At 47.9% G+C, this 11,584-nt stretch overlaps 1 long non-coding RNA gene across 1 annotated transcript; it reads left to right on the top strand.

The window, feature by feature from the left end:
* The first annotated feature begins 2,661 nt into the window (after window positions 1-2,661).
* LOC119928551 lies at window positions 2,662-8,884 on the top strand. The gene is made up of 3 exons (XR_005451091.1): window positions 2,662-4,754; window positions 5,133-5,317; window positions 8,520-8,884. It is a non-coding gene; the product is annotated as an uncharacterized LOC119928551 (long non-coding RNA).
* Window positions 8,885-11,584: the final 2,700 nt, after the last annotated feature.

Raw genomic sequence — 11,584 nt, 5'->3', positions numbered from 1 at the left:
TTTTCTCCCTAAGGTCTTCAAGACATGAAGAGAACATAGTTGAACTGGAAAAGGAGAAATCTGCTTCATGCAGAAGCATCTCCTGTTCATGACTCCATTTGAGGCATTCACGGCCTTTTGAAAGACAACGAAGAGAGAATATTGGTGGTGAAAAGGAGAAATTTGCTTCATGCAAAAAACTCCGCTTTGATTTCTCTTCCTGAGGTCTTCAGGGCCTGAAAGGAGACGATTTGAAGTGAGAACAGAGAAGTTTGCTTCATGCAGAAACATCTGTTCATGATTCCACCTGAGGCCTTTGAGGCCCTTGAAAAGACAGGTGGTGAGAAGCAGAGATTTGCTTCATGCAAGAAACTCGGCTTTGATTTCTCTACCTAAGGTCTTCAGGGCCTGAAAAGAGGCTATCAGAGGTGAGGACAGAGAAGTATGCTTCCTCCAGAAATATCTCCTGTTCATGACTCCGCCTGAGGCCTTCAAGGCCTTTGAAAAGAGAATGAATAGAGAATGCTGATGGTGAAAAGGCAAAGTAGCTTCATGCAAAAAAAGCCCTCTGCTTTGATTTCTCTACCTCAGGTCTTTCAGGGCCTGAAAAAGAGACTACTGGAGGTGAGAAAGGAGAAGTATGCTTCATGCAGAAACATCTCCTGTTTATGACACCACTTGAGGCCTTCAAGGTCTTTTAATAGAGAATATTTGAGGTGGAAACAGGAGAAATTTGCTTCATGAACACAGTCTACCGCTTTTGTATCTCTCCCTAAGGTCTTCAAGACTGGGAAAGAGAATGTTTGTGATGCATAGGGAGTTTTCCCGTTGCAGTCTCCTGCTATTGCTTCTCTACCTAAGGTCTTCAAGGCCTTCCAAGAGAGTAACTACTTCCAGGGGCAAAAAGGAGAAATTTGCTTCGTGCAGATAGATTTCCTGCACATTACTCTCCACCTCAAGCCTTCAAGGCCTTTGAATTGAGAATGAATAGAGAATATCTGAGGTGCAAAATATCTGGCATTTGCTTCATGCAAACCATCTCCAGCTCTTCCTTCTCTGTCTGAGGTCTTCAAGGCCTCCAGAGAGAGTATTTGAGGTGAAAAAGGAGGAAGTTTCTTCATGCAGACAATCTCCAGCTTTGCCTTCTTGATCTCAGGTACTCGAGGCCATAAAAGAGAACATTTGCAGTGAAAATGGAGAAATTGGCTTCCTAAATACAACCCCCAGCTTTGATTTCTCGAAGGTCTTCCAGGCCTCCAAAGAAAACACTTGGGGCTTTAGAGGAGACATTTGCCTCATGCTAAAGCTTCTCTTTCTTTTATTTATCCACCCAAGGTCTTCAAGACCTGTCAAGAGAATACTTGAGGTGAAAAAGAACGGGTTTTCTTCTTGCAAACCATCTCCTTCTTCCATTTCTCCACCTAAGGGCTGGCAAAGGCAGTCTCTGGAGTTAGAAAAGCAGAGATTTGCTTCATGCCAACCACTCTCCTCCTGATCTGCCTAAGGTCTTCACGACCTGAAGAGAAACTACATTACCTGGAAAAGGAGATGTCTGCTTCATGCAGAAATAGCTCCTGTGTGTTAGTCGATTTCAGGTCTGCGAGGCCTTTTAATGAAGAATGAAGAGATACTATTCCATTTGAAAAAGGAGAGTGTTGCTTCAGCAACACTATCTCCTGCTTTGATTTCTTTCCCCTAAGGTCTTCAAGGCCAGAGAAGGGAATATTTGGGTTGAAAGTTGCTTTGAAAGAGAAAGTTGCTTCATCTGGACAACATCCTTTTTGTTGTGCCACCTTCCGCCTTTAAGGCATTTTAATTGAGAATGAGTAGAGGCTAGCCCATGTACAAGAGAAAGAATTTGCTTCATGGAAAAAAAATGATATATCCCACTTCTTTCCCTACATTTTTTGCGGCCTGGAAAGAGAATCCATGTGAGCTGGCAAAGGAGAAGTTTGGCTTCATGCAAAAATATTACCGTTTGTACCTCCTCCTAATTCCTTCAAGGCCTTTCATTGAGCATTTAGAAAGATTCACCAAGGTGGAAAAGGAGAAATGTACTTCTGGCGAACTGTCTCCTGCTTGAATTTGTCTACCTAAGGTCTTCAAGACCTGAAAAGAGACTCTATGAGCTTGAAAAAGGAGAAATTTGCTTCATGAGGAAAGTCACCTGATCATTTTTCTACCTCAGGGTCTTCAAGGCCTGAAGAGAAAATGGGTGAGCTGGGAAAGGACAACTGTGCTTTGTACAGACCTTTTTCCTCCACAGGCTTCCAAGGCCTTGTCATTTAGACGGAGTTTGAGGTGAACAAGGGGAATTTTGCTTCCTGCAATCAACCTTCTGGTTTTATTACTCTACCGCAGGTCTTCAGGGCCTGAAAAGAGAATGTCTGAGGTGGAGAGAGACAAATTTGCTGTACACAAAAACTCTCCCATCAGCGTGTCTCCATAAGGCCTTCAGGGGCTTTTGAAGAGAAGGTATATGGGGTGGAAAAGGAGAAATTTTCTTCGTCTACATTATGTTCTCCTGAACATACGTCTCCCTGCAGCCTCCAAGGCTTTTTGATTGAGAATGAATAAGGAATACTTGAGATGGGAAAGGAGAAATGTGCTTCATGCCCCAAGTTTCCTGCTTTGATTTCTCTCCCTGGGGTCTTCAAGGCCTCAAAAGAGAAGCTATGAGATGAAAAGGGAGGGATTTGCTTCATGCAAAGTATCTCCAGCCCTTCCATTTCTCCACCTCAGGCCTTGGAGGCCTTGTAATTGAGGGTGGATCCAGGTCATTTGAAGTAGAAAAGGAGAAGTTTCCATTGAGCAGAAAATCTCCAGCTTTCCTTTCACTACCGCAGGTCTTCAAGGCCTGAAAAGAGAATATTTGAGCTAGAAAAGGAGAAATTTGCTTCATGCAAAAATGATCCCATTAATTTGCCTACCTAAGGTCTTCAAGACCAGAAGACAAAATATGTGAGCTGGAAAAGGAGAGATTTACTTCCTGCCGAAAAGCCCCTGCTTTTCTCAACCTGAGGTCTTTAAGGCCTGTAAATTGAAGATATGAGGGAGAAGTGGAGAAATTTGCTCCGGCACTACTCCAGAAAGGGCCCTCTTCCTCCACAGTATGTTCACCTCTAGAAGAACAGAGGATGAAGGTAAATCAGATGCTGGTCGGGTTTGGAGGAAATTCCGGCTATTGGTTAAGAGGAACGTGTTCTGGACCCAGGGCTCAGTCTCGAGCCTCGGGTCCAGGATCGCGGAGGGCAATAGGAGACAATTTGAGGTGGAGGAGGAGGGATTGTGTATCTTGCTCGATCCTTGGAAAGCTCAGCTTCATGTGGAACAGCCTCTCTCCTCTGATGATCTCCTGCCTTGGGTCTTCACGGCCCAGGGGTGGGTAGGGAGAAAGTAGCTTCATGCAACAATCTCCCGTTGGTTCCATCAGCTTCCCGCCCTGGCTACTCTGGACTTTGTGGTGGGTGGTGGGGAGGGAGGGCAATCCCAGAGAACCTCTGCAGGGGCAAATGGGAGGTGCTCTTCTCGCAGAATCTCGTGAAAGATATGGTCCAGCTGTCTAAGAAATCCCCAGTTGGTCTTTGTGGCTGCACCTCTGGACCAAGAGATTATCCTCCTAGACAATCTGGGCTTTTTCTCTTGTGAGCCTTCTGGTTATCGGAGAGGGTAGAGCTGCTCCAGTTCAACCATGTGGGCTCGTTTTCCGTGCAAATCGATTGTCTGGTTTTACAAGGGAAATCCTTTTCCCAACCAATTCTACAGTGTTATGTCAGGATTACCATTTCAAAACCCGTCTGAGGAGAGCACAACCGAGAGAACTCCTTGTCCTTCTCTAAATCCTGGGTGCCCAACTCAATGGTCAATGGAATGTTATTTTTCACTCATTCGGTTGACATAAAACAACTAAAAGATTGATGCAGTCCATCCCACCGGCATTTCAAAATAGCTAAATAGCAATAAAATAGGTAAATAAAATGAAATAAAATCTAAACAAATGTAAAAAGCAACTAGGTGTTGTACAGTGAAATACAATAAAATAGTTTAAAATCAAAGTTAATAGTAAAATCACTAACATATAAAATCACTGACATATAAATACATATACAGCACTCATTCCGTTGAACATAGACGTCTGGGATTTCTTTGGATAAAAAAACAAAACCGTGCCTTGGAAGACCAAAAATGGCGAGGCTGATCTCTCTGTTCTTTCTAACGGGATTAGATGATGGGCTTTGTGAACACAAACTGACTATAACGCTGTAGACGCCCCCCCCCCCCCCAAAAAATGAAAGTTCAAGGGAAAACTCAGTCCCATTTCCAAGCAATTTGACTTGACTGACTTTGATTAAGAATGTCTGTCATATGGAGCATTTTGCCTTCAAGGTTTTGCATCTGTACAGATTTGGGGGGCTGCTACTCGGGGCTGGAACTTGCCTGTCTGTGGTAGGCACTGGTAGGAGCAGTGGTAAGTGTGGGCCTGGAGGTCTAAATGTACCAATTCCTATGAAGGGGGTGTTTGGGGAAGGTGTTGGTTGAGGGGAGGGAGGATTCAAGGGATATCCTCAGGGTGGCCCTGGGACCTGGCAAAGTGTTGCCTTGATGAATGTCAGTGCATTTACACCTGCCTTAGCTTTTCCCCTTCCAAATCTGCTGGTAAGGTTTTTGTTCCCCACATTCAGCAAGGAGAGAATCAGTGTTCCCAGATCCAGGGGACAAGGTGAAGTGAAGCTGCATCCGGCAGGTCAAGATGGAGAATTCAAGTGTGGCGAATGGTATCTGCCGTCGGAGGCACGGCCTCTGTCCCTGCGGCCCCTTATTGCAGCTGGAGGTGGGGGGCGGGGGAAGCAGGGGCAGCTCGGTGAGTGGGGACCAAGGAAGGAGGGAGGTGAGGGACCAGGCCTGCGGAGGTGGGACGGAGGGTCTAAGCCCATGGCGGCACTGCCACCAGGTGCCCCCTGATCCTCGGTGGGAAGCCCTCTGCGGGGGGACGGTGGCAGTGCGGGGGAGGGAGCGGCAGGGAGGAGGGTGTTGCCGGGGACCCCTTCTCTCACTTTTCCCTTCTTTGCCTCCTCTCCTTCTTCTCCAGCCACTTCCATTTCTCCTCCTTACCTTTCTTCCCTAAAATAAAGGCAAAAATGTTGCTTCCACAGCACCCCAACATTCGAGGACCACAGCCCTTCAGTCCCGGCAGCTGTACCTTCCTCCTGGACTCTCTGCAGCCTGAGGGAAGCCATCCAGAAGCCATCCTGACTCCACCCCAACCCCTGCCAACCCAACGACCCGGGCCTCAGGAGGGCAACCATCCCTCCGGACTCTACCTCTGAGCCAGCCAATGGTAGGACAGTTCTGTGAAGCGAATGGGAGGGTGATCTATGGCACTAGATGGTGATGGTATTGGTTCAGTGCTTACTAGGTGCCAGGTACTGTACTAAGGGCTGGGGCGGATACAAGGCATTCGAGTTGGACCCAGTCCCTGTCCCATGTGGGGCTCGTCCGAGATATGAACCCGGGACCTCTCATGCCTCAGGTGAGACTCGTACCCCTTGACGGATGAGCTGGCAGTATGCCCCCTTTTCTTCACCAGTTACGTTTTGGGCACATTTTTTTTCTTTGCCAGATGAGATTTGCTGTCTGGGTACCGCAGGTGAGCAAGACTTGCTGCTGCTGCTGCTGCTGCTCCCCCCACCCTACCCCCACACTCCCCAGTGCTTCTCGAGTGTTGCTCCTGGGCCTAGACCAGCCTACTTTACCAGGGCAAAAACTGTAATTGCTCTTTACTAATCAAGCCTTATCTCTCTCCTTTCAAGCATCCCCACTGGTATTCTTAGCACCATTCCAAATGTAGGGACCTGTAGAATAGCCGCAGAAAATTAAATCCTTCCTTCCTCATATTGTGGAAACAGTCTTTGCTCCCTTTTTTTTTTTACTATTGATCCCATGAAAGTTATGTGACTCCTGTATGACAGTAAAACATTTCAGATAGGCAGTGTTTTTCATTGTGTTTTTAATGAAGAGAAAGAATTATCAGGCTCCACCCCGAGGATTTCAGAAACCAGGCTTACAGGAAAACATTAAAAGAGGAGTATTCTGATATTCCGATGAAACATCAGGATGATCATTGGCTCCTACTGGCCATTCAGCCGGTGAATGCTTGCTATTGTCCCAGAGAGCTTTCCAGGGCTTTATGGAGATTGAGCTCTCAGTCAGTTGTAAGGTAACCCAGACGGTGAAACTGCACCTCTGAGGATCTCTGTTTTGGGGAGAGACCGCTGCACGTTTTATCCCATTAAAAACAGAGTCGGACATCTCATCTGGTCCCATGACCTGTGGGGAACTTGGCTCCACCACCCCTTGTTAAACATGGGAAGGGGACTTCTTCCTGCTGGCCGGCTGGGTGACAATAATGGCCAACATCAACCTATACACTGACTCCATCGCTCCCCCCGATTTAACAATAGTCACCATTAGAATTGGGGTAACTGTTAGGTGCTCGCTACGTTCCCGGCACCCTTCTAAGCGCTTGGGTTGCTATGTGAGGCTAGACGTCCAAACACTTTAGTAATGTGCTTTTAAAGCACAAAGCCAGTTGTGCCCGAGGTGACACTGAAGGGAAAGGAATAGGGGAAAGGAGACCTTTGTCCAGGGCAGAAAAAAACCATGTCTTTTTAAAATTTTCTCTTTTTTTTTAAGTCTGAGGATTGGTTTGATGAAAGTATTCATTACAAAAATCTCCTACAACTGTCCTTAGTGGAATCCTAACGAAGAGAGTTCAGCATTGGACAAACGTTAGCGAGTTTTAGGGGTTTCTTGGATATCTAAAGGCAGAATGAATCGGGTTTAAGGTAGGAAGGTAGGTAGGTGTCTTTTCCCCCCAATCGGGGTACTCTGTGGGGAAGGGGAAAGCGGAAGGACAGCTTTGGCTCCACCCATAGGGTCACCGACCTGACCTCCCGGTGACTCCTGGGGCCACTCAGGCACCGGCCTCACCTGTCGAGTCATTGGGTCACTGAGCCCCTGACTAGCCCTCGGCCGAGAGGTTTCAGTGTGGGGCGAGTGGAGCTGCCAGAAGTAGGCAGGAGCGGAGGGCACGGGGTCGGGGGGGCGGATAGGGGCTCTGTCGCTGAGGGGAGTCGGAAGGAAAGCCAGGTAACTGAGGCCCAGAGAAGTTAAGTGTCTTTTTCCAAGGACACACAGCAGCCAAGGGACGGAGCAGGGATTCAAACCTGCACCCGCGGACTCCCAAGCCCGTGCTCCTGCCGCCAAACCACGCTGCTTCTGTCCAGGCTCCAAATTACGTCTCTCGCAAGAGAAAAGCCCACACCGTTGGGAAAACCTGAGGAGTTGGTTTCCCATTTTATGTACTGATTTTTTTTTCTCTTTCCCTTTCTGGGAGTGAATGGGTGAAGAAGGCGGGCTTCTAGAAGCCGATGGCCTCCAGGCGAAGCCCCAGAGGGAGCCCTCCTTGGCTCCTCCCCCCCGACCTCCCTCTCTCCGGCGGGCGGAGTTTTTCTGTGTGGAGCAGGCAGAGCTGAAAGGCGGCGGCGGCCCCTGGTGAGGCCGCAGGCGAGGAGCGGGGCGGGAAAGCCGCTGGCTCCCTCAAAGCCCTTCTGAGGGGCGACGGCAGGTTCAGGAAGGACGGAGTGAGGGGGTGGGGGGGAGAGAAATGGTAAAAAAAAAAAAAAATCACCTCAGATAGCCCACATCAGCCGATGGGCACCCAAAGACACCGTGGGAGAATAACATTCTCAGAAAAGACAAAATGACTCGGCTGCCCGACCAGATCTGAGGAAAAAATTGACGTAGAAACAGAAAGCAAGTCCCGTTTCGCGGGAGGGCTAACCCTCCGTCCTGACCGTCTCTGACTGAGATGACACCCGGTGGGGTCGCCTTTCTTTCCCCAAACCGTTCCTTCCAAATGGTCCCTCGACTCCTCATTTGGGTCACTGGGATAGCGCTCTCCTGAAGGGATTTATTTCCGAGGGAGCGGGGCCAGAGGGGAGGGTGAGGGCCCAAGTCAGAATGTGGGCCCACAGCTGTGTGTGAGAAGCCCAAGAAGGAAGGAATTGCCTCAACTCCTGGCCCGCGAGAAAGTTTTCCTCCCCGACTAACCAGATCCTCCTTGGAAAAGCCCCTCTGTATTTCGCGCACCCCAGGAATGGCATATCTCACTTGGTAAAACTGAACTTTAGTGTCATTTCCATGCCTTCACGTCTACTTCACGTGACTTCACTACTGACTTCACGACCACACGGACTAGAGGAGGAGGGAGGTGAGGGACCAGGCCTGCGGAGTTGGGACGGAGGGTCTATGCCCACGGCGGCACTGACATTAGGTGCCCCCTGATCTTCGGTGGGAAGCCTGCTGCAGGGGGGAACGTGGGAGTGCAGGGGAGGGACCGGCACGGAGGAGGGTGTTGCCGCGGACCCCTTCTCTCACTTTTCCCCTCTTCGCCTCCCTTCCTTTTTCTCCAGCCACTTCCATTTCTCCTTCTTCCCTTTTCTTCCCTAAAATACAAGTCAAAAATGTTGCTTCCACAGCACCCCAACATTCGAGGACCACAGCCCTTCAGTCATGGAAGCCCTACCTTCCTCCTGGACTCTCCGCAGCCTGAGGGAAGCCATCCAGAAGCCATCTTGACTCCACCCCAACCCCCGCCAACCCGATGACCCAGGCCTCAGGAGGGCAACCATCCTGAAGCTCTCCTGACCTCACCCCAACCCCACACAACCTGAAGACCGAAGCCTCGGGTTGTCTTCTTGGTCCTGGGGTTGTTTCTGACCACCCCCAGAGCCTCCGTCCCACCTGTCCCTGCCCCTCCTTCCCCCTTCCTCCCCCCACCTCTACATCCTGTTCCTCCTCCCCCAGATATTCAGAGAAAATCTTTTCTTCCCCCAAACCTCTGTTAAGGAATAAAAGTTGTGAAAATCCTATCTCACAAGTGATGGTCTTCCTTGTGGTTTGTGGATTTGGTTTTTGTATGGTTCAAAGAGATGGTGTCTGCACAGGATCATCAAGACAGATGTTCAGAGCAAATGACTAAAACTGCTCTTTGTCAAATGTAAGTGAAAGTCGCAGCCTTGCCTGAGGGCTTTACAATAAGCAGGATGGGTGGGCACTCCTGAGCCAGCCAAAATTGTGACAGTTCTGTGGGGAACGTGGAAGGGTAATCTTTGGCACTAGACATTCCCTGTTTTCTTCAGAGGTTTTTTTTTTTCCTCTGCCAGCTCCGAGTAGATCCAGTATGCACCCCAGAGCAGACTGAACATTTCCAAGGTATAGTTCGTAGTGTGCAGAGCTTCCTTGGATCAATGGACCAACTATAAGACTAGAACAACTCACATATGCTTGCTGTACCTACTGGCTTCTAAACCACCATTTCACACCATTGCCGCACTATACATCCCTAGCCCTCCCCACATATATATCTCTCCTCCTTCTTACCCACCCTCCTTAATACACAAACAACCCCTTTGCTCTCCTCGTAGGACCCACACTTTTTCACACATACTCCTGTAACTTTCTTCCCATGCTGCACAGTACTAAACACACAACCTCACACACATTCCTAGCATTTTCCAATCCTGCTTAGACATACACAACCACTCCCCTTCAGAGCTGGGGTAGAGGAGCAGAAACTGATAGAGCAGGTGAGAAAGACTTGCTGCTGCCAACACCAGCACCAGTCTCAGGAGGTGCTCCTGGGCCTGGACCAGCCTACTTAACTGTGACGAAAACTGGAATTGCTCATTACTAATCAATCCTTATTCCTCTGCTTTCAATAATCCCCATCTGTGCTCCTAGTTTCATTCAGAATTTAGGGACCTATAGAGAGAAGCAGTGTGGCTCAGTGGAAAGAGCCCGGGCTTTGGAGTCAGAGGTTATGGGTTCAAATCCCGGCTCCACCACTTGTCAGCTGTGTGACTTCAGGCAAGTCACAACTTCTCTGTTCCTCAGTTCCCTCATCTGTCAAATGGGGATGAAGACTGTGAGCCCCACGTGGGACAACCTGATCACTTTGTAACCTCCCCAGTGCTTAGAGCAGTGCTTTGCACATAGTAAGTGCTTAATGAATGCCATTATTATTATTGTATTATGGACAGTCATATAACTTTTTTTTTGCTATTGAGCCCAAGAAAGTTATGTGACTATTGTATGACAGTAAAACACTTCAGATAAACAATGTTTTTAATTCTGTTTTTAATGCAGAGAAGGAATTCAGTCCACCCCAAGGCTCTACCCAAGAATTTCAGAAAACAGGCTTATGGGGAAAACATAAAAAAAGGTATCAGTTTTCTGATGTTCTGATTAAACATCAGAATAATCCTTGGTTACTGCTGGATATTCACCTGGGAACAGCTTGCTTTTCTCATGGTAAACCTTATGGTGCATGATCGAAATTGGGCTCAGTTCTGTTAACACCAATGGTGAGACAGTGGCTGTGAAGATCTGGATTTTTGAGAGAGTATTGCACATTTAATCCATGAAAACAGTCAGGCAACTCATGTGGTCCCTTGACTTGTGGGGGACATTACTGCATCACCACTGAAATCACCTAAAACTGTCTGTGGTGGAATACTGATGAATAGGTTTCAGCATCTGCAATATATTTGTAATTTTGGGGGGTTATTTTGATATCTAAAGGCAGAATGAAACAAATTTAAAAGTAAAGGTAGGAAAAGGGTTTCTTTTTTCCAGTTGGGGTGCAGTGGTGGGGAAGGGGAATATCCTACTCAGAGGGACAGTGTTGACTAGGCCCATTGGGTCACCACGGCATTGCCCTGGTCTCCTGGTGACTCACTGGGTCACTCTGGCACCGATCTCATCTTTTTCTGACCCATTCAGTCACTGAGCTACTGACTAGCTGGCCAGGAGTTTCCAGTGAGGGGCAAGCAGAGCTGCCAGCAAGAGGCACAGTGGAGGAGAAGGGGCAAGAGGATTTGTCACTAAAGAGAGTTGGAGTAAAAGAATAAGTTCAAATAGTATATCAATGAAAAGTGATAGGCACTTAACAAATGCCACAATCACTATCACTACAAGTCATGACCCAAGATGATAGTGACACTCAAAATGGCTTTGATTTCTTAGGTCACAGCCTACCAGTAAATTCTAAAAAAAATCCCCAAACTCCCCAATGAAACACTTTCCTGATACCACACTTTCAGGTGGACATGTGGCAGAGAAGAAGGTGTAGTCAAGAGAATATGCCTCACTGGTTTTCTAAAAATACATGGGTGAGTTCCTATTGTCAGTTAAAATCAGGAAAATGGGACATATGTTTGGACATAGAAAGGTTTATTGTTGGTTTGTTTTGTTATTTTGGAGAAGCAGAAAGCTTAGGAAGCAACACCAATTTTTGGAGGGAGGGGTGGGCCTACAGTATCACTGTCTCTGAAATGATGCCCAGCAGTTGGAGTTTCTTTCCAAAAACCATTTAGTCAAAGTTTTCATTCCAACTGTCCTGTCATGTCACTTGGATAGCTGTCTGCTGAAGGCATTCATTTTGGGAGAGAATTGGACCAGAGGAGACAATCAGGGCTCTCAAGTCAGGCTGTGGACCCCCAGGTCTGTCTGAAGAGAAAGGGAGGTGACTTTCTCAAAGAGA

Source organism: Tachyglossus aculeatus, chromosome 1 (genome assembly GCF_015852505.1).
Source record: "Tachyglossus aculeatus isolate mTacAcu1 chromosome 1, mTacAcu1.pri, whole genome shotgun sequence".
Classification (NCBI taxonomy): domain Eukaryota; kingdom Metazoa; phylum Chordata; class Mammalia; order Monotremata; family Tachyglossidae; genus Tachyglossus; species Tachyglossus aculeatus.
Note: the sequence above shows the minus strand (reverse complement) of the source record. Positions and strands in the feature narration are given on the sequence as shown.